The 27,789-nt window shown below is 45.8% G+C and overlaps 1 protein-coding gene across 1 annotated transcript in view; it reads right to left on the reverse strand.

Moving 5' to 3' along the window:
• The window catches only part of adam22 (ADAM metallopeptidase domain 22), a 473,836-nt gene that overhangs the window by 71,241 nt on the left and 374,806 nt on the right, over positions 1–27,789 (reverse strand). The gene's annotated exons all lie outside the window — the stretch shown is intronic.

Raw genomic sequence — 27,789 nt, forward strand, 5'->3', positions numbered from 1 at the left:
ACCGTTTATTCATGTTAATATAGCTCTAAAGCGGTAGATGAAGTTAATTAATAGAAACTTCCTGTTTTGAAAGTAGGACATTACTATTTTGTACACTGCATTCTGAAAACAGGCCTTTTATATTAACATGGTTGCCTTTAACTGACAGGATATCCTGCATCAATGAGTAAAGTGGTTTCCTGATAGTTAGGCCTCGACCCAAAGAATCTACAATTGTCAATGGTCCAATTCCCCAGTATTTTGTAAGGAAAGGGTTAATTTGACTGCCCTGAAGTCTGCTAATGATTTTATATTGTAGCAATAGGAACCTTTAACCTTTGCCTGTAAAATGAGGAAGCAGTAGTCAGGAAATCCCCAGGGTACATCTCGCTCGATAACCGTTTTTCTGTATTGGAAAACCGTGAGAGTGAAGGTTCCGCTGGGGAACGCAGCCGTGCTCATGGCACTGTGAGTGGCTCAGATGCACAGGGGAGGAAGAAAAAGAGGGGAATAGCAATAGTGGTAGGAGACTCAATAGTAAGGGGAACAAACAGGCATTTCTGCGGCCGTAGACGTGATTCCAGGATGGTATGTTGCCTCCCTGGTGCCAGGGTCACGGATGTCACTGAACAGCTGCAGGGCATCCTAAAGGGAAAACAGGACCTCAATGGTAGTAATCTCTGGATTACTTCTGGTGCCAAGCGCTAGTGAGTATATAAATAGAAGGTTAGCCTGGATGAATGTGTGGCTGGAGAGGTGGTGCAGGAAGGAGGGCTTTAGATTTCTGGTACATTGGGACCACTTCTGGGAACGTTGGGACCTGTACAAGGCGGATAGGTTGCACCTGAACCGGAATGGGACCATCATTCTTGCGGGGAGGTTTGTTCGTGCTGTTGGGGAGGGTTTAACCTCACTTGGCAGGGGTTGGGATGCTGAGAGGAGCTTCAGCAGGAGGAGATGCACAGCCAAAATTAGAAGAGGGAGCAAGTGCGTCTGGAAGGCATATAAATTATAGGTCAGTTAAGGCACATGGGAGGTTGGCAAGGTTGGGTAGTATTTATTTTAATGCAAGGAGTCTGACGAATAAGGCAGATGAGTTGAGGGCACAAATTAACACATGGAAGTATGACGTCATTGCTGTCACAGAGACATGGTTGAGAGAGGGGCAAGATTGAGGAGGGGGTATGGCAATATTGATCAAGGAATCAATCACAGCAGTAAGGAGGGATAACAGCTTACAAGGTTCCTCAAATGAAGCCATATGGATAGAATCTAAAAAAAAAGGAGCAATCACACTGCTGGGAGTGTACTCTAGGCCCCCAAATAGAGAGAAAAAGAAGAGCAGAAATGTAGGCAAATTTCAGAGAAGTGTAAAAGTAATAGGGTAGTAATAGTGGGGGATTTCAACTTCCTCAACATTAACTGGATTAGTCATAGTGTGATAGGTTTAGAGGGGGTGGAATTCTTAAAATGCATCTAGGAGAGCTTTTTAAGCCAGCACATAGAAGGTCCTACAAGAGAGGGGGCGGTCCTGGATTTAATTTTAGGAAATGAAGCCGGGCAAGTGGTAGAGGTCTCAGTGGGGGACCATTTTGCAGATAGTGATCGTAACTCCGTTAGATTCAAGGTTGTTATGGAAAAGGACAAAGGTGGGCCAGAAATCAGAGTTCTAAATTGGGGGAAGGCCGATTTTAATAAGATCAGATATGATTTGGCCAGAGTGTACTGGGAGCAGCTACTTTTAGGTAAATCTGCGTCAGACAAGTGGGAATCATTCAAGAAGGAAATAGGGAGAGTACAAGGCCAACATATTCCAGTAAAGACAAAGGTTGGGTTGGGACCAACAAATCCAGGGAACCCTGGATGTCGAAGGATATATAGGATTGTATAAAGAGAAAAGGGGAGGCAAAGTGGCAGATACCGAGGGCTCAAAACAGCGGAAGCCCTAGAGGAGTATAGAATGTGTAGGGGGGAACTTAAAAAGGAAATTAGGAGAGGAAAAGGGGGGCATGAAAAAAACATTGGCAGGTAAAATAAAGGAAAATCCAAAGTTATTTTACAAGTACACTAAGAGTAAGAGGATAACTAGGGAAAGAGTAGGACCCATTAAGGGCCATAGTGGTAATGTGTGTGGGGCCAGAAAACGTAGGTAGGATTCTAAATGAATAATTTGTGTTGGTGTTCACAAGTGAGAGGGACAACGTGGGTATGGGAAATCAGGCAGAAAGACTGTGATATAATTATAGAAATTAGAATAGAAAGGGGAGGAGGTTCTAAGTGGTCCGGCAGGCTTAAAAGTAGATAAATCTCAGGCCTGGATGAAACGTATCCCAAGCTGTTGAGTGAGGCAAGGGAGGAGATAGCAGGGGCATTGGCAATAATTTTCAATACCTCTCTGGTCACAGGACAGGTGCCAGAGGACTGGAGGACAGCCAGTGTGGTACCATTATTCATGAAAGGGGGAAGGGATAAACCTTCCAGGCCAGTAAATCTAACCTCAGTGGTGGGGAAACTATTGGGAGCAATTCTGAGAGACAGAATCAATATACACTTGGAGAGGCAGGGATTAATCCAGGACAGTCAGCATGGTTTTGTTAAGGCGAGGTCAAGCCTGACCAATTTGATTGAATTTTTCAAAGAGGTGACCAGGTGTGCAGATGAGGGCAATGTATTTGACGTAGTCTACTTCAACTTCAGCAAGGCTTTTGATGAGGTCTCACATTGGAGACTGATAATGAAGCTAAGAGCCCATGGGATCCAAGGCAATTTGGCAAATTGGATCCATAATTGGCTGAGTGGCAGGAAACAGAAGGTAATGGTTGAGGAGTGTTTTTGTGACTGGATGCCTGTGTCCAGTGGGGTTCCACAGGGATCGGTGTTGGGTCCCTTGCAGTTTGTGGTATATTTCAACAATTTAGGCTTGAGTGTAGGTTCAGTAAGTTCGCGGATGACATGAAAATGGTGGGGTGGTAAATAGTGAGGAGGATAGCCTTAGATTACAGAAGGATATAGACGGGCTGGTCAGATGGGCTGATCAATGACAAATGGAATTTAATCCGGATAAGTGTGAGGTGATGAACTTGGGAAGGACAAACAAAGCACGGGAATTCATGATGAATGGTAGGATCCTGGGAAATACCCAGGATCAGAGGGACCTTGGTGTGCATGTCCACTGGTCCCTTAAGGTAGCGGGACAGATAGATCAGGTAGTTCAGAAGGCATATGGGATATTTGCCTTTATTAGCCAAGGCATAGAATGTAAGAGCAGGGAGGTTATGCTGGAACTGTATAAAACGCTGGTTAGGCCACAGCTAGAGTATTGCGTGTAGTTCTGGAATCCGCATTATAGGAAGGGTATGATTGAACTAGAGAGAGTGCAGAGGAGATTTACCAGGATGTTGCCTGGGCTGGAGAGTTTAAGTTATGAGGAGAGATTGGATAGACTGGGGTTATTTTCCCTGGAACAGAGGAGATTGAGGGGGGACATGATTGAGGTGTATAAAATTATGAGGGGCATAGACAGAGTAGACAGGAAGGAATGTTTCCCCTTGACGGAGAGATCAATAACCAGGCGGCATAGATTTAAGTTAAGGGGCAGGAGGTTTAGAGGGGATGTGAGGAAGAATTTTTTCACCCAAAGGGTGGTAGGAATCTGGAACTTACTGCCTGAAAGGGTGGTAGAGGCAGAAACCCTCATAACACTTAAGAAGTATTTGGATGTGCACTTGTGATGCCAGGGCATACAAGGCTATGGACCTAGTGTTGGAAAATAGGATTAGAATAGTTTGGTACTTGTTTGACCGGCGCAGACTCGATGAGCCAAAGGGCCTTTTTCTGTGCTGTAGACCTCTATGAATCTATAAGTCAATTTAGATGCAGTGCCCACTAAACTGTTGATAAAAGCTGACCTTAAAACAATGGTCAGCTTAGACACTAAACCTAATTAAAAGACATTCCAGTGCATACTGCAAATAACTTTAATCAGTTGATAAAAAATTAGTTTTTAATGACACAGATTTATAAATAAAAGTTCTGCTTGGCACAATGGTAACAACAGTGAAATAGAGTTGGGGAGTTGAGGTGGTTTATAGAAAAAAAAATCATTAGAACTAAATTAATTGATAATGGACAAGGGAAGAAGCTCAGTAAAATTTACTTTACATGGAGTTATGTGGACGATGCAGAAATATGTGGACTGTGAAGTAGAAAGACTAACAAAAAAGTAGAAAAATGGGTGTCAGAGAAGACATTTCGCATTTGAAGATCTGAGCTCAGAACTGAAAAGCACTTGAGGCCTGTTACTAAACTCATTCAGGATTTTGTCATAATTACTGCTGTTACCTGTATGCTTAATTTCTATGTATTTAATATACTGTACACTGAAATTGAAATTCATTTTGTGAACGTGATTTGAGGAGTAAATTATAAGTAAAGAAACACAGCTTTACGCGTCCTCTAATGATATGACAAAGTGGAGCTTAAGCTATCTCATTTATAGAACAGCAAACTGTTCTCATTTTAACTAAACTCTAAATTTGCTTTTATCCAAATATACATAGATCTGTGTTCTGATTGGTCAAATGTCACATTTTCAGAGCCTGTTAGAACAAGTGAGAATCTCACACACACTGCACAACAAGCAATCTATCCAACAACTGAAGATATTCATCTACGGTTTGATGCTTTAGGATGATCAAGGTATCCATGGCACTTTCATGGTGCTCTCAAAACGCTATTACATGGTGGAGGAATACACTTGTCGCAGCTGCATAAATAATGCTCGTCCTATGCTTGGTTGGATTTTCAGCCTCTGCTGGGGCCTGGATCAGACGTGGGCAGGTGTTAAAAACTGCCCCATCAGCGGTAAGCCAGTTCCCCCTTTCCATCCTGCCAGTGGGCCATTTTTTGTGGAGGCAAAATGAGGGGTAGGGCAGCAGGGCTACCCACCCACATGTGACATGTCAACACAGACATTGAAAGCCTATTGAGGTCAATTAAAGGAAGCCTACTGGGATTTTCCAGTTGGCCTTCAGATCCCCGCAGACAGCAGGGGCCTGTTCAGCTGCCCTCCCTCCAACTTTTTTTTTACCCTAAGTTAAAAGATATACATCTGCAGCCAGGCCTGGTGGTGGTTGTGGGGGAACCCCCCTCCCGGGGCGTCTGTGGCTGCTCCTGCACCCAAGCAAGCAGGTAGCATCTTTGGGCTTGCCTGAAGCATTGCCTCCAAGTCTGTCATTGGGAGGCAGCCTCCTGCCAGCTGAACAGGCCCATGCTGTCTGAGTTAAGTAATTTATTTTGTTGCGCTAATTCCAGTGATATCACCGTGCCTCAGGGAGATTTCTGCGCTTTCTCTCGTAAGAGCGCAGGCCCTGATTCTCCCTCCCCTCCCAGCCCGCATAGGTAGTGCTGAGCATTTAACTGCCTTAATTGGCCCGCCCAAGTAAAATGGAGGCGCGCAGCCGATCGCGGGTGGTGATTGACTCTGCACCCACCCCCGACTGGCCCACCTGACAGGCAGAAGATTCTGCCCCGTGTTGTTGGTGCAACCATCTAAGGAAGGCTTTTCATGTTTTCACCAGCTTCGATGTCTCCAAACTTTAAAATAATCATACTCCACTGTTCAGATCAAGTGGATGATAAGAGTGTATCACTGGAATTGGTGCAACAAAATAAATTACTTAACTTAGATGAGCAGAGTTTTTTTTCCCTATAGGTAAGTTAGCCTTTGAATAAATGCTCTAAACCATCGATAAATACTCAGAAGAGTGTAAATCAGTTTAAGTACTTTAGAAAACTGTAACTTAATGTGGAATAAGATTGAGTTTCTACTTCACTAAATTTAATCTTAAATCCATTTTAAGCACAATGATTTAGTTAAGTATTACATTAGTATTTCCAGGGAAAAGTTTAATAGCACTGACAGTGATTAATGCATGTCTGATCACCTGACTTAAGAATGAATAGAGAATGTTATATGATCGAAAACCTTATCAAGTAAGTCAGATTAGGTGGTATTTTTGTTGTTCCCCCTTTTAATTTTCTTACAAATCAATGTGTTAATTAAATCAACATTTAATGATTTCCAGCACACGAGTCAGAAAGACTTCTGTCTGAGAAACAGAACTTCCAATCCCTATAAGTAAAGTTGATGTCACTTGTCAGAGCACCACCGGCCCCCCCACCCTTTACATCACAAATGACTTATAGCCACATTTTGGCTTCAACTACAAGTGAACTTTCTCGAAGAAATGCTTTGCACTTTACAACTGCGGTGTAAATTCCTTAAACTGCTGTATTCTCATACATGTGCATTTGAATAGATTCTCATCTTTGTGAAGTACTATATGATTATCACTGTATAAATACAATGTACATAAGGACATAAGAATTAGTAGCTGCTCTTCCATTTAACAAGATCTTTTACCACAACTCCATCTTTCCACACCATCCCCATGCCCTTTAATTCCTCAGGTACCCAAAAAACTATCGGCCTCTGTCTTGAATATACTCAATGAGTGAGCATCTACGGTCCTCTGGGGTAGAGAATTCCAAAGACTTACAACCCTTTGCGGTGATGAATTTTCTCCTCATCTCAGTCTGAAATGGCCAGACCCTAATTATGTGACTGTGACCCTGTGCTCTAGATTCCCCAGCCAGGGAAAAAAATTCTCAGCATCTCCCCTGTCAAATCCCTTAAGAATTTTATATGTTTCAATTAAATCACCTCTCATTCATCTAAGCTCCAGGAATATAGACCTATACTGTAACTATATTATACTGTAAAATGGAAGTAATTTTTTTTTACAGATTTCTCCTTTTTTAAATAATGAGCCTAAGTTTAACTCGAATGCTCAGATTGCACTCAATTTTGAAATATTAGATTAAATATCATTCCAAATCTGACTTTATTCTTTAAGAATTGTAACTTTTCTATGTTAGTATGGTGCTTTTAGTTTAGTTATGCACATTTATCCAATTACACGCTGTGGTTAAATATGCTTAATTAGTATTTGCAACTTATAAATGATTGTGAATCTTGAAGTGCTTACCATTCTAGGTACAGGTTATGGTACAGTATGGAAAGCTATGAAATGTCCAGTTATATTTTACTGGTGAGAATAAATTATGTAGATTACCCTCATCATCAGGATATAGAGAGATTTTAAACCTTCCATTGGCAAGGATGGGTTATGCAAATTCGGCTCATTAATGAAAAATAGATAGAAATTTTCACTTACCTATTAGTGAGGGCAAATTATACAGTTTGCTTCATTCATTTTTAGAAAAATAACATTTCATATTTAAGTAGATATTTAAAACCTGGAAGAATATGTGAAGATATACAGGCCTACTTTGTGTCACTTTGCCACTACTTTGCTCATTTATGTACAAAATAGATTTTCTGAAATTAAATCGAACTTAAAATAAAAGATTAAAATGACAGCTCTTGTCAAATTAGCACACTTACATTGAAAGAAAATGTTACCTATGCCATATGATTCTGAATGGATCAGACCAGGCCATTTGGTATTTCTGCAGTTGTGTTATTCCACATGGATTACTTCCAATGGTAAATTAGCAATCAGAAAATCCAGGCTTATGAATTCAAGGTGTTTCAATAGATTTAAAATTTCTTCATTTAAACCCATTCAGTCCCCTAAAATTTCCATTCAATTAAATTTACTTCAATGAGTAGTTTGTTTATTTTCTTAAAAGGAAGTGATGCAAATGAACTTGCGGATTCACAATAGCGCTTTCCATTCAAAAGCATCAGCAAGTCATACAGGTCATAACAGGAGAGTATCGGTAAAGGATTAACATAATCAGGAGAATCCAGTCCTGATTTAACAATGGTGAATGTCACAAGCTAGTTCATTTAGACTTTCAAAAAAGCATTTGACAAAATTCTAGGTCAACAGTAACAACTTATTTTGGCAATTTACTTGGGAAGTTGGGGCAACATCACCTCTGCCATTTCTGGGAGCCACAGCTGGATTTTCCATTCATTAGACAATTAACTGCCTCCTGTGGAGCTCCTGTCCCTTTAAGCGAGGAGATCCTGCCACCAAGGACTCTGGTGTAATCAGAGGGCTGGCAGCCCTTCAGTCCCAGCAGGGTAAATGGGAGCAGTGGCCGCTGCTGGGAGTGCGACCGGCTCACCGGCCCAGAGCAGCTGGCCTGAAACACAGATGATTGGGGTCAGAGTTGCCAGGTCCTGTCAGGCAGGCCTCGGCATGTGGGGAAGGGGGGGGAATTTGTGAGAGAGGCGTTGCGCAGGGGTGTGGCTCTTGCTGCGGGTATTGTTAGGTAGGCCAGCGTTTGTTGCTCATCCCTAATTGCCCTTGAGAAGATGGTGAGCCGCCTTTTTGATCCACTGCAGTCCATGGGATGTAGTTGCACCCACAGTGCAGTTAAGAATGGAATTTCAGGATTTGGACCCAGCGACAGTGTAGGAACGGTGATATAGTTCCAGGTCAGGATGGTGTATGGCTTGGAGGGGAATTTGCAGGTGGTGGTGTTCCCATGCATCTGCTAACTTTGTCCTTCTTGGCGGTAGAGGTCATAGTTTTGGAAGGTGCTGTCAAGAGGTGCTGTCTTAATGAATTGCTGCAGTGCATCTTGTAGCCGGTACACACTGCTGCCACTGGGAGTTGATGGTGGTGGGAATAAATGTTGAAGATGGTAGGCGGGGTCCAATCCAACAGACTGCTTTGTCTTGAGTACTGTCGAGCTTCTTGAGTGCTATTGGAACTGCACTCATCCAGGCAAATGGAGAATATTCCATCATGCTCCTGAATTGTGCTTCTTAGATAGTGGACACGCTATGGGGAGTCAAGAGGTGACTTACTCATTGCAGAATTCCCAATCTCAGACCTGCCCTTGTAGACATAGTATGTATATGGTTGTCCAGATCAGTTTTTGGTCAATGGTAACCCCTAGGATCTTGATAATGGGGGATTTAGCAATGGTAATGCCATTGAATGTCAAGGGGAGATGGTTAGATTCTCTCCTGTTGGAGATGGTCAGTGCCTGGCACTTAAGTGGTGCGAATATTACTTGCCCCTTATCAGCTCAAGCCTGAATGTTGTCCAGGTCTTGCTGCAAATGGACACAGACTGATTCAGTATCTGAGGAGGCTGGTACTGAACATTATGCAATTGTCATCGAACATCCCCATTATGATGGATGGGAGGTCAATGGTGAAGTAGCTGAAGATGGCTGGGCCTAGGACAGTACCCTAAGGAATTCCTGCAGTAATATCCTGGTACTAAAATGATTAACCCCCAACAAACCATTATCCTTTGTGCTAGGGGTGGGGTCCCAACCAGAGGAGAATATTCCACCTGGTTCCCATTGATTTAAGTTGCTATGGCTCCTTGATACCACATTTGGTCAAATGCTGCCTTGATGACAAGGACAGTCACTCTCACCTCACATCTTGAGTTCAGCTCTTTTGTTCATGTTTAGACCAAGACTGGAATGAGGTCAGGAGCTGATTGGCCCTGGCAGAACCCAAACTGAGCAAGTTATTGTGCTGTTTAAGTGCTGCTTGATAGCACTGTCGACGATACCTTCCATCACTTTGCTGATGATTGAGAGTAGACTTATGGGGTGGTAATTCACTGGGTTGGATTTGTCCTGCTTTTTGTGGACAGGACATAACTAGGCAATTTTCCAAACTCCTGATAGCTGCCAGTGTTGTAGCTGTCTTCAGTACTACTGCTGGAATGTTGTCAAGGCTAACAGCCTTTGCAGTATCCAATGCATTCAACCATTTCTTTATATCATGTGGAGTGAATCGAATTAGCTGAAGACTGGCATCTGTGATGCTGGGGACCTCAGGAGGAGGCTGACTAAGTCGCCACTTCTAGCTGAAAATGTTTGCAAATACTTCAACCTCAACTTTTGCACTTAAGTGCTGGGCTCCCCCATCATTGAAGATAGGGAAATTTGTGGAATGTCCTCCTCCTAATTTAATTGTTTAATTATGCATCTCATTCACAACTGAATGGGGCAGGACTGCAGAGCTTAGATCTGATCCATTGGTCGTGGGACAGCTTAGCTCTGTTTATGACATGCTGCTTCCACTGTTTAGCATGCAAGCACTCCTGTATTGTAATTCACCAGGTTGACACCTCATTTTTAGGTATGCCTGGTGCTGCTCCTGGCATGCTCTCCTGTACCCCTCATTGAACTGGGCCTGATTGGGAGGCCGTCACTGGCCCTGCAAGGAGGCTGCCAGCTTATACCTGGGGGCCTCCCCATGTGGCAGAGGTCCCACCCACCGGTGGTAAAATATCAGTGGTGGTGGAAAGTGTCCTAATTAGTTACTTAAAGCCTCTGGTTGGTAGGTTGGGGGGGGGGGGGGGGGGGGGGGGGGGGGGGGGGGGGTGATGGTTGTGGAGTGTGGTGGAATGGGATCATCCGCCACCTTCCTTGCAGCTGATAAAATGGCAGTGGTGGCAGCAAGGCCACAGGTCCTCCTCCTGATTTTTCAGCTTCCCCCGGCATCTAAGCCTACTCCCTGAGGTCCTGTAAGACCTTGGCCACGAAGCTTCTGAATCCTATCAATCTGCACTTCATTTACTGAGTCCAGTTAGAAAACAATAGTCATAATGCTAAATTCAGGTGCACCCCACTCTATTTTCCCCAGGTTTCAGCTTGACATAATTCCTCTCAATACCAATTGTTCTCCAATAACCATTTCCAATATTTACCTTGAATCTCCACAGACAACTCACCACCACCTTTTCAAGGGCAACTTGGGATGGGCAATAAATGCTGGCCCAGCCAGCGAAGCCCACATCCTGTGAATGAATCATTTTTTTAAAAAAATGTGGCACTTTGATCAAATGCTCAGAAAGAGCATGTAGGCAATTATGACAGCAGTATACAGAGAATGTGGATTTTATGGACTGCTAATCCTTTTTCCTTAAAAATTTATGGGGCTGTGTTAGAATACTGCTTATATTACTGGACTAGTAACAAAGAGGCCTGCTGGAGTAATGATCCAGGGATATGGGGTGGAATCTTACCACTTTAGTTCCTGCTGAAATTGTGTGACCCTTTTTCAGTCTGGAACCCAACACACTAAATTGTGCATCCACCTGTTACTCTTTACTCAAGCAAACCAATTATCATTCCGCCCCACCCTCCCTGACCAACTAGAGAGGGCAGGCAGGCAGGATGACATATTCAAACAGTCAAATCTAGGATACCTATTTAAAGGAACAACCATATGCGTCAGCAAAGTTCACCAACACTTGGATTTCTGAGGCTGCAATAATCACAGGAATGGAGCAGAGACCTGGGAAGGACCTCCTCCTGTGTCTCTCAATCTTACCTGGAGGTCCTGCTGCAGGATCTGAGTGACTGCAGTGCTCTCTTGAGAAGGGGTGGAAGGAGACAGCCTCTCCAAACAAGGAGATGTGGATGGAAGCGACCAAGGCAATTGGCAGCAGGAATGTGCTCACTCCAATCTGGAGACAGTGCACCAAGTGGACCCAGGACATCGGATCACGTGGCAGGTAAGTGGCATAATACTTTCAGATGCCAAGTCCCACACTTTGTTCTGTCCAGTACTCTCCTGCACAGCATGCTTCAGGTAAATACATCTTGAAACTCCACTCATTCCTCTCCTTGCAGGCACCTCACAGCCCCATATGTGCAGCAAACACACCCTCACCCTCAGCCAATTGTGTTTTCACACCCAAGCCTTACAGTCACCTTCCACAAATAGTGTCCTTCTCTCCTCTCCAGGCAAGCTATTGTAACCACTGACGCTTCTCTGCTTTCTCTTCTTGCAGGAGAACAAAGGGGCATGCAGTTGAGGAGAAGGAAGCTGATGTTGCTGGCATTGCTCCTGCTGCTGGTACTGTTGGCAGTGGTGTGGTCTCTGCCTTTGATCCTCAGCAGAGGTAGAAGTTGCATAAGATGCTCCCAAACCATGTTGAAGGCTGGCAGTAGGGAGGTGCTGAAGGTGACTGAAGGGCTAGCTCGATGAAGTACCTTCTAAGAAGTTGGCAATCCCCATCTGTCAAGCAGTGAAAGCTCTCTCTGAAAGAAGTGCTTTGAACACGGAGCCCCTCAATGGCTAAGCGTGGTATTCCTCAGTTTCACTGATCAGAGCCTTCCCAGCTTGTCATTTTCACTGTTGAAGCTCTTCCTGTTCTGCACACGCTTTGGTGACCCTGATGAGTTGCTGACAGGTCCCTGGCTGGGAAATCCAGAATTCCATTTTAAAACAGCTCATAAGTGGCTTCTTAACAGCCTCAACTATTTCTTAATTACCTATCCAATAAGTCCAGAGGGGTTCCCTGCTCTCCTTCATTTGTGGCCCTGGGAAATCTGGAAGAGGGCTGGATCATGTCAGGATCCTGGCCCAATTTCCATATCTGAGATTTTCCCACCTGACATTGTCCTGAGCCCGTCTCCACCTGGCTGGAAAAATTCTACCTGTGAGTTCACAATCCAACCACAACAATTGGGGAACTTAAATTTAAATTAAATAGATCAGAAATAAAAAGCTAGTATCAGTAACTGTAACCATGAAACTACTGGTTTGTCACAGCAACCCATTTGGTTCACTAAAGTCCTTTAGGGAAGGAAATGTGCTGTCCTTACTCAGTTTGGATTGCCCACACAATGTGGTTGCATATAACTACCCTTTGAAATTGCCTTAGCAAACTACTTTGTTGCACGAAAGAGGACAGCTCACCACCACCTTCTCAAGGGAAAATAGGGAGCAATTAATTTGGCCTTGCCAGTGATGCCTTTATCCCATGAATGAATAAAATTAAATTTACTATGGTGCAATCAAAAAATTCTACTGACTTTTTTTCTGTAGCATTTGATGAATACACTATTACATTGCTACATGGGTTTTGTAATTATGTTTCATCAAGGTAGTAAGTATTGTTATTTGTGATAAATTATATAATGTTAGTTGTGGTGAGGCCTGTTACCATCGCCAGGCCCCATGCTGCCAACATCAGGCACATAATGTGTTTACCCTGTGCACCCACCAGCCCTAATCCATTTAATTCCTTTTTCTTTTTCATCAATCTGCTAACCTAGATTTCATCAACATACTTTGTTATTTAGGCCCTGTTATCAATGCGGCTTCTTAAAATAATCTCATTCAACATGGAGCTACTCTTCAGCTGACTGGGCTAAGACCTGAAAACCATGGCCTGAACCTTGTGGTTGTCGGGCGTGTGCAATCGGTGTACCCAGAAGCAGATGCAATATGTGCTTCTGGTTGCAATCTGCCTGCAACTGTAATCTCACGCTGGTTGGCCAACTAACTGGCAGCCAGCGTGAATCGTGCATTGAGAAAGGCTCAGCGGTGTCAGGGAGGTGCGGAAAAAGGGCAGGCAGCAAGAAAATTGAGGGTGTGGGCGGGTGGTCCCTGAAGGCTAGGAGCTGCTGCAGAGCTGCCTCAGGGAGCTGCAGTGCTGTAAAAATGAAATGAGGTCAATAAACTGCTGCAAACTGTGCCAATACTGTAAATTCAAGCACCTGGCAGCAGGCTACATAACACATCATCCCTCAAATGTCTTTTTTGTTTTATTTAACCCTGGACATTTCATCCTGTCCTGGATGGAGTTTGTAGTCAAAACATGAAGCCTGGCTGTTTGGCTTGTCCGCTGACTGTAAAAGTGGACAAGCCACTTAAAATCACTGACAATTGGCTCCTTAATGGGCTTAACTACCCGTAGAGTCCAGAATCAAAAGATCCAGTGGCATGTTCCTTCAGGGGTAAGCAGGCTGAAATTGTTGCAGGGTGATCTGTCTTTCCAGGAGCCAGGACTACCACAGTGGGAGAAGGCATGTAGAAATGAATTAGTTTTGAAGGCGCAGATACAGAAGTTCTAATGTTCCAGTAGTTCACAGGGTAGATGAGGGCCAGACACTTTACCTAGGCAGAGCTCTTTCTGCTGCTACCTGTTGGATGATAAAATGCCACACTGTCTGGTTTCCATTCCACATGGCAATATTACAGTTTCTAGCAGCCTGGGGAGGTCATGTGACATGTCTCCCACTTCTCCTGGGTGTTGGACAAAGGATGTTTTTCTCCAGGTCTGAAATCTTGAGCTGTTTAATGGAGGAGTCAGGGTCCCTTTTGTCCTTTGCAGAAATACCATCTCCATTGGCCAGAACTCTGCCTTAGAAATGCAAAGGGGGTTGATGTGCTTCTTTGGAATTTGATTGTCGGCCGTCACAGAGGGCATTAGCTCCTCTTTAAAGATAATGAGGTTCCTGCTGGTTTCTGAAGGTTAGAAATTCCTCTGGTATGAGTCATGGCTGGCCAGGGTAAAGCCTTGGTCCATTTAAACTAATAATAATAATTTTATAAAGTAGCCAGGTACGTCTATATATTTATTCCTGTCTCCTGGCCGAGACATGCCTCCCCTGTTGGAGAAAAATGAAATTAATTCCATTTCATTTGTTTTTTGGATGTGGTCTTAGGGAAGGAGGAATAGGAAGTGCAGAAGTTTACAGGCATTCACTCATTCATACTGGCAAAGACGCACAGTTAACAGGGAAATGGCAGTTCCCTGCAGCGTGGAGAAGTCTGCTCAGCGCTAGAATTCTGACTTCTCTCCACTGGGGGTCAGGCATTCCAACTTCCTAATTATTTTCAAAAAGGATCTGGGGGTTTTAAAGGGTGGTTAGCACTCAGGGGGAGAGTGATGGTCAAGCTGTTCTGGGTGATCCAGGGTCAGGAGAATGGGGCGTTTTAAAAGGACCTTGACCTCTATAGGGGATTCCGGTTTGGGGTCCAGCTCGGGCGCTAACATAACTGGAGAGTTCCAGCTTCTGGTGCTAGGTGCTTTTGGTTGGCACTGCAACAGATGGGCAGTAGGCCCCTGAAATTGGGCCAGCCTTTCTGGGCTGGGATAACCTTCTGGCAGGGGCCTCTCCTGCATCCATACTGGATATGGCTACAGTGTTGTAGCCTGGTGGGTGGAGGGCGGTGGAGGGGTGTGGGGCGGGGGGGGGTTGCGGTTATAGATTATTTTAAATGGGGTGGTTAACTCTGCCCGGTCCTCTCGCAATTCTGCATAATGGTGGGTGAGCATGGGGTCAATCTGGTTGGGGTCCCTCTGCTGGTCAGTTGCGTTATAGGTTCAATGTCTGTTGGGACACTACTGCCCTCTGATGGATGGTCAGCTCTTGCTGTACCTCTAATCAACTGGGTGAGGCATCACCCTCACTCTTTCTGGGCTAATTTGGGAGCTTTTTTGCTCCACATTTAAATTTGCCATAAAGTGGTCAGCAAAATCAATCACTGGCTTCCTGGTTGGGCCTTTGGCTTTGGAGGGACAACTCTCCTAACATGTTTCATGTCGTCTGGCACACCTCTGCCCTCAACTGGAGATGCAGCTGCAGCTACCCTCCCTGGCTTTTTGACTGGGGAAGGCATCTCCCTTCCTATCTGCTTGGAGTTTGAAACTCCCTTTGTTCCTATTTAACACCAGAAAGAAGATTTCTACCAGCCATACTTCAGGCAATTCCTAACCTTTTTCTTTCCGGGCTTAACACCCTGCCATCTTTCAGGCTCTTCAGCTAGGTGGGGCATCTCCCTCACTATTTCTTTCCATGCTTTAGGGCTTCTCTAATCCCTATTTAATTTGCCTGTGTTTAGGGAATCTATTTCAGATTCTCAGGGCTTTCTCTAGACCCCATTTAATGCTACTGGCTTGGCTTTGTCCTTGCTACCTTCGAGAATCGCTCGTTCGCGGTCTGTGGGTGCTATCTCACTCTTTTGGGCCTTTGGATCTTCTCCAGCTTTCTTCCCTTCTGTAGATCTCTGCTGCTTGGTCGTTCACTGGCTAGCACCTGGCTGCCAGAAAAATAATTTCCAAGGAGGAAATCGATTCCTACTTCTGGCAGCTGAGGGACAATTCCTACTGTAACCGGGTCGGAAACAGGGTCACAATCTAGGTGGACCTTATGGGGAGTGCAAACACAGATCATCCTCCCACTCCACTGATCTGGGCTTTGGCCTTCAGGAAGGACTCGGGGGGTAGGTTTAGGTTCCCCTCTAACATTAGGGTCTGGGTGGTCCCTGTGTCCTGGGGCACTACCACGGACTTGCTCACAATTTGGGCCGGGTAGGGGGACACCGTTCCTGAAAGGACAAAACTCCAGAGCCTCTCTGGGAGTTTGTCCAGCTCAGACACGCGTAGTGCAATGCCCTCTGAGTGATAAGCTTCTGTAGCGAGAGGTTCTGCTGCACTACGCATTGAGGTGTCCATCAGGGGACTACTCATGTGAAGCCCTGCTAGGCCAATTGGCTTGCCTCAAAATCTCCAGCATTTGGATCTGGCATGGCCTATTTTGTTGCCATGACAACACACCAGTCTCTGGGAATTCTCCTTTTGGGCCTTAGGGGGGCTTCTTGCACCCTCTTATTCTCTCTTTACCTCCAATTTAAGCTGTTCCAGCTCAAAATTGGCTAGGGGAGGGATTCGGAGTCATGATTAACTTCTTCAAGTGACTGCGCTACTGGTAACGTCAGATCTAGATGTTCTACCAACGCCTTTGATTTTGCTGGGCAATTTGAACTGTGTCTCACTAGCTACAGCTTTCACCTCATCTGTGCTCAGGGCTGCCAAAGATTCCATGTTTCAGTCCACATGCTGAAAAAATCTTTGGGCATCAAACGTTGCCATTTTCTTAGTGTTAGGACAGGGAATTTACTGTGGTAAGTTATTTGTCTTGAAATCAGTTCCAGTCACTGAATTTTCTTCTTTTGGCTTCCAAATGACCCTTTTATCTCTAATTTGGCTCATCTCTAAACGGGTTCTCTGGCCAAGTTCAAGTTGGGTTTTCCCTGACTTGAGCCCTCAATTCTGATTACGGACCAGAGGTTGTTTAATTTAAGCAGCCCAGATTTCTCCTCTCACTATCTGTCCATAAACAGAAAGGTGTTTTTGATTTCTGATTTCCCCTTTATAAGTGATAGCACGTTTTCCCCAAGCCTAAAGTTTGGAGTGATCCAATTCTCTAATAATAACCCCACAGCAAACTCGAGATAAGGTAAAATAAGAGGGTTGCTTTATTTTACACAGAAATAAATGTGGGAAGGGGTTTTCGCAATGTCCACCCCTTTTTCAACTCCTACAATGAAAGAGGGATAAGGAAAGAAAAGGGTATAGGGCAATACAACGATAAAAATAGAAGTTATGGTTTCATGTGAGTCCAGAATCAAAAGGTCCAGTGATGCATTCCTTCGGAGGTTAGCAGGCTGTAACTGTCACAGGGTGATGTCTTTCCAGGAGCCAGGACTTCCATGATTGGAGAAGGGATGTAAAGATGAATTAGTTTTGAAGGCACAGATACAGAAGTTCCAATGCTCCAGTAGTTCACAGGGTAGAGTATCCTTTGTAAGCAGGATCGAGAGTCCCGCATGGTATGTTGCCTGCCCGGTGCCAGGGTGAAGGACATCTCTGACCGGCTTGAAATGATATTGCAGAGGGAGGGGGAGGATCCAGTTGTTGTGGTCCATGTCGGGACAAATAACATAGATAAGACTAGTAAAGAGGACCTGTTTGGGGATTACCAGGAACGAGGAACTAAATTAAAGAACAGGTCCTCAAGGGTTATAATCTCCGGATTACTACCTAAACCAGGTGCAAATTGGCATAGGGACACGAGAATAAGGGAAGTAAATACGTGGCTAAAGGAATGGTGTAGGAAAGAGGGGTTCCATTTTGTGGGGCACTGGCATCAGGATTGGAACAGGAGGGATCTGTACCGTTGGGACGGTCTCCACCTGAACCAATCTGGGACAAATGTTCGAGCGAAAAGCTAAATAGGGTGGTCAACAGGGCTTTAAACTACAAAATGGGGGGAAGGGAAGGGTAAAACTCCAAGAAGTATGACTAATGGGAAACAAAGCAGCAGGTTAGCGTGTGGGGGGTGGATTCAACTTCATGGAAAATTATGAAAAAACTGAAAAGAAAGGAGAGCCCAGGAGAGGCTATTAAATTCTCCAGAACACAAAATAGGACAGAGTGTTTGGAAAGGGCTAGGAATCTAACTTCAAGCACATCAGATAAAGGGACGACAATGAGAAAGGGGACGGGAAATACAGGACTGAAGGTGTTGTATCTGAATGCATGCAGTATACGAAATAAGGTAAATGAGCGTGTGGCGCAGATTGAAACTGGCAGGTATGATGTGGTGGACATCACGGAGACATGGCTGCAAGGGGATCAGGACTGGGAGCTAAATATCCAAGAATATACATCCTATCGAAAAGATAGTCAGGTTGGCAGAGGGGGTGGGGTTGCTTTGTTAGTAAGAAATGAAATTAAATCGTTAGCAAGAAATGACGTAGGGTCAGATGATGTAGAAACTGTATGGGTAGAGTTGAAGAATCGCAAAGGTAAAAAAAACATAATGGGAGTTATGTACAAGCCTCCGAACAGTAGTCAGGATGTGGGCACAAGATACATCAGGAGATAGAAAAGGCGTGTAAGAAAGGCAAGGTGACAGTGATCATGGAGGATTTCAATATGCAGGTAGACTGGGAAAATCAGGTTGGTAGTGGATCCCAAGAAAAGGAATTTGTGGAATGTCTACGAGATGGCTTTTTGGAGCAGCTTGTGGTGGAGCCCACTAGGGAACAGGCAATTCTAGATTTAATGATGTGTAATGAGGCAGATTTGATAAGGGAGCTTAAGGTGAAGGAACCCTGAGGAGAAAGTGACCATAATATGAGAGAATTTACCCTGCAATTTGAGAGGAAAGAGCTGGAATCAGATGTAATGGTAATACAGTTAAATAAAGGCAACTACAGAGGCATGAGGGAGGAGTTGGCCAGAGTTGACTGGGAGACGAGCCTAGCAGGAAAGACAGTGGAACAGCAATGGCAGGAGTTTCTGGGAGTAATTTGGGAGACAGCAAAAATTCATCCCTAGGAAGAAGAAGCATACTAAAGGGAGGACAAGGCAACCATGGCTGACATGGGAAGTCAGCGACAGCATAAAAGCTAAAGAGAAAGCATACAATGCGGCAAAGAGCAGTGGGAAACCAGGGGAATGGGATGCCTACAAAGACCAACAGAAGACAACTAAAAAAGAAATAAGGAGGGAGAAGATTAAATATGAGGGTAAACTAGCCAGTAATATAAAAGAAGATTGCAAGAGTTTTTTTAGATATAAAAAGGGTAAGAGAGAGGCAAAAGTGGACTTTGGGCTGTTGGAAAATGACACTGGAGAAGTAGTAGTGGGGAACAAAGAAATGGCGGAGGAACTGATAGGTACTTTGCATCAGTCTTCATGGTGGAAGACACAAGTAACATCCCCAAAGTTCAAGAGAGTTGGGGGGCAGAGGTGAGTATGGTGGCCATTACCAAGGAGAAGGTGCTAGGAAAACTGAAAGGTCTGAAGGTGGATAAATCACCTGGACTAGATAAATTACACCCCAGAGTTTTGAAGGAGATAGCTGAAGAGATAGTGGAGGCATTAGTGGTGATCTTTTTAGGAATCACTGGAGTCAGGGAGGGTCCCAGAGGACTGGAAAATTACTAATGTAACCCCCCTGTTTAAGAAGGGAGTGATTAGCCGATTAGCCTGACCCTGGTCATTGGTAAGATTTTAGAGTCCATTATTAAGGATGAGATTTCAGAATACTTGGAAGTGCATGGTAAAATAGGGCAAAGTCAGCATGATTTCATCAAGGGGAGGTCATGCCTGACAAATCTGTTAGAATTCTTTGAGGAGGTAACGAGGAGGTTAGACAAAGGAGAGCCAATGGATGCTATCTACTTGGACTTCCAGAAGGCCTTTGACAAGGTGCTGCACTGGAGGCTGCTCAGTAAGATAAGAGCCCATGGTGTTAGAGGCAAGGTACTAGCATGGAAAGAAGATTGGCAGTCTGGCAGGAGGCAGAGAGTGGGGATAAGGGGGTCCTTCTCAGGATAGCGGCCGGTGACTAGTGGAATTCCGCAGGGTTCAGTGTTGGGACCACAAATTTTCACTTTATACATTAATGATCTAAATGAAGAAACTGAGGGCATTCTGGCTAAGTTTGCAGAAGATACAAAGATAGGTGGAGGGGCAGGTAGTATTGAGGAGGCGGGGAGGCTGCAGAAGGATTTGGACAGGTTAGGAGAATGGGAAAAGAAGTGACAGATGGAATACGATGTGGAGAAGTGTGAGGTCATGCACTTTGGTAGGAAGAATAGAGGCATAGAATATTTTCTAAATGGAGAGAGAATTCAGAAATCTGGAGTGCAAAGGGACTTGGGAGTCTTAGTCCTGGATTTTCTTAAGGTTAACTTGCAAGTTGAGTCAGTAGTTAGGACGGCAAATGCAATGTTGGCATTTATTTCCAGAGGACTAGAACATAAAAGCAGGGATGTGCTGTTGAGGCTTTATAAGACGCTGGTCAGACCACATTTAGAATATTGTGAGCAATTTTAGGCCCCATATCTCAGGAAGGATGTGCTGGCCTTGAAGAAGAGGGTCCTGAGGAGCTTCACGAGAACGATCCCAGGAATGAAAAGCTTAACATATGAGGAAAGTTTGAGGACTCTGGGTCTATACTTGATGAAGTTTAGAAGGATGAGGGGGGGATCTGATTGAAACTTACAGAATACTGAAAGGCCTGGATAGAGTGGACATGGGGAAGATGGTTCCATTAGTAGGAGAGACTAGGACCCGAGGGCACAGCCTCAGAGTAAAGGGAAGACCTTTTAGAACAGAGATGAGGAGAAACTTCTTTAGCCAGAGAGTGGTGAATCTATGGAATTCATTGCCACAGAAGGCTGTGGAGGCCAGGTCATTGAGTGTATTTAAGACTGAGATAGATAGGTTCTTGATTGATAAGGGGATCAAAGGTTACGGGGAGAAGGTGGGAGAACGGGGTTGAGAAACTTATCAGCCATGATTGAATGGCAGAGCAGACTTGATGGGCCAAATGGCCTAATTTCTGCTCCTATGTCTTATGGTCTTATGAGGGCCAGGCACTTCACCTAGGCAGAGCTCTTTCTGCTGCTACCTGTTAGGTGATTGTCTGGGTTCAGTTTCTCATGGCAATATTACAGCTTCTAGTTTGGGGCGGTCATGTGACATACCTCCTACTTTTTTTCCTGGGTGATGGACAAAGGATGTGTTTTCCCAGGCCTGGAATCTTGAGATGTTTATTAGAGGAGCGAGGGTCCCTTTTGTCTTTTGCAGATATACTGTCTCCTTTGGCCAGAGCTCTGCCTTAGAAATGTAATGCTGGTTGGTGCATTTCTTTGGAATTTGATTGTCAGCTGTCACAGAAGGTGTTAGGACTCTTTAAAGATAATGTGGTCTCTGCTGGTTTCTAAAAGTTAGAAATTCCTCTGGCATGAGTCATGGGGTAAAGTCTTGCTCCATTTAAAAAAAAATAAAAAATAATGCTATAAAGTGGCCAGATTGATGTAAATATATATATATATATTTTCCTTCCTGTCTTCTGGTTGGATCAACAGTGTAAAAGGTCTATTTTTCATCAGCTCAGTGATTTCTAAAGATTGCAGTCTGTGAGGTCATCAACAATGCACTCAAAGCAACACTGAAATTTCCACAGTTTTGCCATCATTACAGCTGAAGCAGCCCATGCCCAAATGCAATAAGCCCTGGACAACATTCATGCTTAGGCTGATAAGTGGCAGGTAACATTTTTACCACCACCAGTACTAGGCAATGACCATTTCCAAAAAGTGAAAATCTAACTATCTCCCCATAACATTCAATGGCACTGCCATCACTGAATCCCCCACCATCAACATCCATTACTACTGACCAGAAACTGGGTTGGACCAGCCAGGTCAGAGAATTCTGTAATGAGTAATTCACCTCCTGTCTCCCCAAAGCCTGTCCACCATCTACAAGGCACAAGTCAGGAGTGTAATGGAATACTCTCCACTGGCAGCTCTAATAACACACAAGAAGTTCAACGCCATCCAGGACAAAGCAGCCATTTGATTGTCACCCATCCACCATCTTAAACATTCACTCCCTCTGCCACCAATGCATGGCAGCAACTCACCAAGCCTCCTTTGACAGACCTTCCAAACCTGCGACCTCTACCACCTAGAAGGACAAGGGCTGCTCACCATCTTGATTTGGCAATGTATCGCTGTTCCTTCGTGGGCCAAAAACCTTGAACTCCCTTCCTAACAGGACTGTGGGTGTACCTACACCAGAGGGACTGCAGTGGCTCAAGAAAGTTGCTCACCACCAACTTCTCAAGAACAACTAAGGGTGGGCAACAAATGCTGGCCTTGCCAGCAATGCTCACATCCCATGAAAGAATATAAAAAATCTGAGTTCAATATGTTTTGTATCATATGGTAGTTGAGTAATGAATTATTCTTGAGTCAAAGGCATTTTAGAGCCTTTAATAATGGATTACTTGGAGCACAATATTTTAAAATACTGCACGTGGAAATCCATTATACCAGAAGAAAAATGGAACATCACTAAATAATGTATTGTTGTTAACAGTGTGGTGCACTCACCAGATTGTGAAGAGTGGAGTATAATTTTCTACACACTCATGGTGGAATCATCCCAGATTTGCACTAGGTGCGGTAGCGGACATGAAGAAAGTCGTTTTACTTGCCGGCTGCAATGGTGGGCTTTCGTGCCGTTTCGTCCCCTTCCTGCCTCATAAGTTATGCATTCATGGGAAACGTGCCGGATTCATGGCGGGTGGCCTCTGGTTGGCCTGCCACACCATTACCTCACAGCTTCCTCACGTCGGGCATCATATTGAAACTGCAGCTGCGTGCATACTTCTCAATGCTTACAGCCCAGGACTGCACTGCTGAAGATATGGCTCCGATAGCCAGGAAGACTGCAGCCCCCTGATTCATTGACATATCCCTGGGGTGCCTTCTGCATACCGTGGAGGCCCGCAGTGAAGCCCTCTACCCCCACGCTAGCTCCAGGAGGCACATCAATCTCACGATTCCAGCTTGGGAGGCAGTTACAGAGGTGGTCAGTGCCAATGCTGTACACAAGAGGTTGGCCATCCAGTATAAGAAATAGATGAATGACCTCATCCATTTTGCCAGGTAAGTAAACACTCTCATCGATCTCAACTCACCCATCTCACAAGCCCATCAAACATTCACAGGCAATTGACTCAATGCCAGCTCAAGGGACATCACCGCAAACTCTCTCACACACACACCCTCGTGTCTCCATCTGGCTTCATCTCCTCTGGAGACTGCCTCCTCATCCCGTCTATGACTCTACTCAGCACACGCGCACACCTGCCATCCTTCTCATTTGGCCTGGCATGTGCCTTTCTCACCCTCTCTCCATGTTGTCTTTATGCAGGACAAGATCACACGCAATCGTTGGGAGAGGTCCCAGACCAAGGGATGGAGTGCCGGACATCAAGGTCCTCACTCCGTTTGAGAGCCCACCATTGGATCTGGCCGGAGAGGATGTCAACCATTCCTGCGGTGACGGTGAGGTCGACAGCCAAAACCCACATGAGGATCCTGCACCACGTCATCACTCTTTCAACACCACTCTGATTCCAGTGTCCTGTGTTCTCCACTTTCTCTCCTAGGCACATCTGACACGTTGCCCTCAGGCAACTGTGATCCCAATCCCAGCACTGAGAGCAGCTCGGATGAGGACCCTGAGGGCAGCACCATTAAAGACGCGTCACAGCGCTCACCCACACCTTCCACCAGTGCAGTGACACAAACCTCGGTGGGGCCTAGATGTAGAGTAGCCTCGGGATCATAATCTCGTGAGCACACCACACAATCTGTCCACAGCAGGTGGAGGCAGGGACATCTATGGTCACCGGCACTCGGAGAACTGATGGAGGCAAGGAGTCTGCTGAGTCCGAGTCAGATGATGAGCCTCTGGACCAGTCCTCAATCAGTTGCGGCAAAGCAACTGCAAAGGAGCTGCAAAGACAATCACACAAACATCAGGAAGGGATGTCTGGTTAGATTGCAAGGGACAATGCAGGAGTCTGTCCACCTTCAGTCTGAGGTGATAGCTCCGACATGCCGTTGCACCAAGGTCAACACTGGCAGGATGGCAGCTGCCTTGGAGACCCTGGTCCAGGACATTAGTCCTGCACTGCTGCGTGGGCTGAGCTCCATTGCTGACGCCATTGTTGGCCTCCAACAATGCCAGTGTGAGGTGGGTGCAGGGCAGCTCGATCTCACTCCACCTTCCCCTTCTCCTCAAGTAGTCAGCCAGGGGCTGTTGGGCACCCATAGGCAGGAGGATCAGCAGCTCGACACCTCAGGGCCATCCATCCAGGTGACTTCCGGAATGTCCAGCCAATCCAAATTCCCTCTCCCTGTGACACCCACAACTCCATCTCCTGGCTGCGGAGGGTGTATCTGGCCCACAGGAGACCACCCAAAGTAGGCAGGAGCCCTCCAGACCCTCCAGAGGATGGCCACCAAGGTCATCACAGACAGGGTGTAGCAGTCAGCAGGCTTCCTGCACTTCCGCTGTGAATGTCAGGGAAGTACCAAGACATAGTGAAGGGCTAGGAAGTTTAAGAAGATGTAACTCTTTCGAGTACAAACCCGTTTCTATCTATTTCAGATGAAGTTACATTGTTTCATAGTTTTGCCATTGTGAGATTTGAACTCTTGATCTTGGGGTTACAAACCCAGTACCATGACCACTTGGCTATTTAGGTGCACAGCTTGGGCATGGGTGTTAATCAGTTGTCAATAATGTTCACCACTGTAAATAAACTGCAAAGAATGTCTCCTTGCCTGTGGCTCCTTGTTATGCTGAGCAGTGTTTGTGTCACTCAGATGTGAAACCTTGGTTCCTGCACAAGATAAAGGCAGATGTCTCAGTCCAGGGCCTCTTCCCTGTGCAGTGTGTTACCTTCAGACCAAAATGATGGTCCGGCTTCACATTCGCTGGGCATATTAATGATGCCTGCACCTCGGTGGGTGCTTGTCATTGCTGCCAGAATGTTGTAGGCAGGCTTAACAGAGTTCCATCATTCTCTCTGTGTGTTACAGCACCTTTGAGGTGGGGCTGCCCCTGCCCCCATCTCTTCAGCACCTGTGCTGTGTTCCTGAAGGGGAAAGGGGCTGAAGGCTGACAAAAGATCAGGTGCATTTAAAGTTTCATGGCTTTGTCTCCATGATTTGACTCTGATCACAGAACACAAGCGAGCTGTCCTCGGCCAGTCAGGAGTCAGGCATTCACAGAGGCAATGTGAAGAGGTGTGGCGTGTTCTCACTGCATGTCGTCATCATCCTCCTGAAATCTATCAACTATTAGGTCCTTCATTGTGTCTCCATGACATGAGCCTGAGCATTGAGAGTATGTGCGCTGCCATCAGCCACACAGGAGTCAAACATGCACAGGTGCAAGGTAAATATATCAGGACCGTCCTCAGTGCATCTCGTCATTATCCTTTACGAACCTTGTGACTATGGGAACCTCCTGAGCACCTGCCTTGTCTGGCCGGCATCCTCACCTTCGAGGATCTCATCTCCATTATCCGCTTCAACATCTTCCTCATCAGAGGAGACGTGTAGCACTTCCATCTCCGCCTCAGCCAGGTCTTCCCCCCCATTGCAGTGCTAGGTTGTGCAGCATTCAGCAAGCTATGATGATGCACGACACCCTCTGGAGACTGTATTGCAGTGCTCCACCAGACCTGTCGAGGCACTGGAACCTCATTTTCAATATGCCTATCATTTGCTCCACCAAAGTCTAGGTTGCAGCATGAGCCTCGTTATACCATCGCCCTACTGAGACTGAGGCCACCACAGGGGCATCATCAGTAACATTCTGTGTGGGTAGCCCTTGACCCCGAGAAGCCAATCCTGCAGTCTCTCTGGACCCTGGAAGATGTCAGGGATCTGAGGCCTTCTAAGGATGTAGGGATCATGGACGCTCCCTGGGAATGATGTGCAGACCTGTAGGATGTGTTTGTGGTGGTTGCACACCAGCTGAACATTCAGTGAGTGGAAGCCCTTGCAGTTGACGTAGTTGACTGCTTGTTGCCACAGCTGGTCCCCTGCACCTGTGGGAAACCTGAGATCTGTGCAAATCCCAGTGCTTTTGCTTCCTGGCTTTCCTGATCCCAGGAGGAATGCACAAAGTTCTGTGCCTTCACTAAGATGGCGTCTGTGACCTCCTGGATACACTTGTGGGTGGAGGCTTGTGAGATCCCACACAGGTCACCTGTGGAGCCCTGGAAGGAGCCACTGACATAATAATTGAGCACCGCGGTCACTTTCATGGCCACTGGCAGTGGCTGCCTTCTATGCCCCCATGGCGTCAAATCTTGCGGCAGCTGGCATATGTGATTGACCAGTTCCCTTGACGTGCGCAGTCCTCACCAACACTGATTCTCAGGTATCTGCAGGAATGACAAGCTAGACCCTGGGTCTAGCGAAGCATCGACGAGCGACAGCTCTCTGTGGATCTTTACCTGCACACGCAGAGGGCCCTGTTGCCCTTCATCTTGAGGGAGGTGCTCCTCATTTTGCCAAGTCAGGCGCCTCCATCGCTCTCTTCTTCTCTGCTCCCTGTAAATCATGTGGCATATTGCAAAATCACCAGGCTCCATGATCCTGATGTTCTTCTCCTGCAGGATCAACGAGCATGACACATGGGTTAGATTAGGTGTCCTAAGAACCTCTCTTGATTAAGTCCAAAGCCCCACCCACTTCCAGCCCACTCCACTTGACTGATTGGCAGCAGCTTTGGCTACTGGACTACATGCTTGCTCTCAGCTCATTCTGCTAACTTGCAATGCAAGGCTGCACTGTTAGCTTGAACGATGAGGGATACTGGTCCAAATCTTAATAAAGACATTGCAGGGGTATGTGAGTGTCTCCACCAGTGACTGCGCCATAACCACCTTTCTTAAGGGGGCTCTACAACTTGCCCAATCAGCCAATTGTTCTGCTGCCCCCTCAAATGCACATTAATTTGCACTTTGCGCTCAAGTGCATTTGGTGGCACTTTCATGCTTTTGCGTTGCTTAAGTGGGCAGAAAAGCTTCAGAGGCCTGACTCCAAGCATGCCAATGGAGCAGCAGCTGAACTATCTCAGCTGGAGAAGAATGCTCACTTTTGGCAAGATTTTTCAAGTGCCTGGCTGCTTCCTTCAGCCCCCTTCACCAACCCCCACCCCTGCCAGCATGTGCTTGTACACATCCTTCAGTCTGTGCTGCCTTGCCTCGCCTCTACCCCCAGCCTCACCCGCACTGCAGCCCTTGCCCTGGCACCACACTGAAATCCAGCCAGGAAAAGGTGGCTTGCCTGTGCACCTCCCCGAATGCGTCTTTCTTGATGTCCTACAGGCGATGCTCATGAACGCTGCACAAGGTTGTGTGCACTCACACTGAGTTCCCCTCGAAGTTCAGCTCGCCAGGTGCACACCTTATAAAGGCAGTCGTGAAGCACACCGTTCTGAAGTCAGGCTGGTGTGTGCGGTAGGGTGTATGCTTCCAGCGAGCAGAGCTTATAAGGAGATGCTAAAGTATTGAAATTAGGTTCCCAACGTGCGACGGCGGGAAATGCGGCCCGCCATTGATGGGTGGAGCTGACGATCGCAAACTGGTTTCACGGAGAAGTGAAATCGATTTTTGGCCTTCTTGCCATATTATCTGCTCACGCCCACCATGACACCTGCCACCAATGGGACCGACTGATTCCACCCGCAGTTCTTAGAAATGTCTTGCTATTTCTCTAAAACTGGAGATTTTCTATAACTGTGGCGTTGCTGCTCCCAGGTTTCATTAACACGATTGGCAAATATAGAAGTACTAAAGAAAACTCTGAAGTAGCGGGTA

The sequence above is a fragment of the Carcharodon carcharias genome, chromosome 3 (genome assembly GCF_017639515.1).
Source record: "Carcharodon carcharias isolate sCarCar2 chromosome 3, sCarCar2.pri, whole genome shotgun sequence".
NCBI lineage: Eukaryota > Metazoa > Chordata > Chondrichthyes > Lamniformes > Lamnidae > Carcharodon > Carcharodon carcharias.